General features: G+C 31.0%; 1 non-coding gene across 1 annotated transcript; it reads right to left on the bottom strand.

Annotated features, from left to right (window-relative positions):
- Positions 1-298: 298 nt before the first annotated feature.
- Positions 299-370, bottom strand: TRNAE-UUC (transfer RNA glutamic acid (anticodon UUC)). Its single transcript has one exon. It is a non-coding gene; the product is annotated as a tRNA-Glu (tRNA).
- Between the last annotated feature and the right edge of the window lie 482 nt (positions 371-852).

Here is an 852-nt window from a genome sequence, read left to right as displayed (position 1 = left end):
TTTTTTCTTTTGTTTAAATCCATTCGGAATTGGAGGTAGGCCTAATCTGAAATTCTTTGTACTATAAAAGCGATTCGGTGTTGCCTCTAAAAGACTTCCCAACGGAGCAGTATAAAAATACTAGAAAATATGCTCTATAAAAATATGATTATTTAGTGCAGTTTAATTATATAGTTGAATATATGTTTAAATAATATTTTCGACGTATTGTTTTATCGTGAATGTTATAACTTATTGAAGATATTTCATTAGAACAATTAATTGGTTTTTTAATGAAATTTTATAGGAAAAAAAAAATTTCCCATGCCGGGAATCGAACCCGGGCCTTCTGGGTGAAAGCCAGATATCCTAGCCACTAGACCACATGGGAGATATGCGATCATTGGCACTGATGTCACTTATAATATAACAGCATTGCATGTAATTCTTTTTGTAATATGATTGTTGTAACCAGAAATTTTGTATTAAATGTACGTATACAATAGATAATTTTTTTTAATGATGTTAAATGAATTATACTATAATTTTAATCATTATTCCTTTTTATATATATGTATTATTAGTCAATTTGTATTAAGCTGTTAAAAAAATTTGAATGATTATACTATTATGAAGTATCAATAATTTACGTGAAGTAGAGCTTATGCCAAGGAATGTTATAAATCCACCGGGTTGGTCTAGCGGTAAACGCGTCGTTCCAAATCAGCACATTTGAAAGTCGAAAGTTCCATCGTTCAAATCCTAGTAAAGGCAGTTACTTTTGTATGGATTTGAACACTAGATCGTGGATACCGGTGTTCTTTGGTGGTTCGGTTTCAATTAACTACACATCTCAATGGGCAAACTGAGACT

This window comes from Lycorma delicatula, chromosome 2, assembly GCF_047948215.1.
Source record: "Lycorma delicatula isolate Av1 chromosome 2, ASM4794821v1, whole genome shotgun sequence".
Lineage (NCBI taxonomy): Eukaryota > Metazoa > Arthropoda > Insecta > Hemiptera > Fulgoridae > Lycorma > Lycorma delicatula.
The sequence above is the reverse complement of the archived record's forward strand: the minus strand, read 5'-3'. Positions and strand labels throughout refer to the sequence as shown.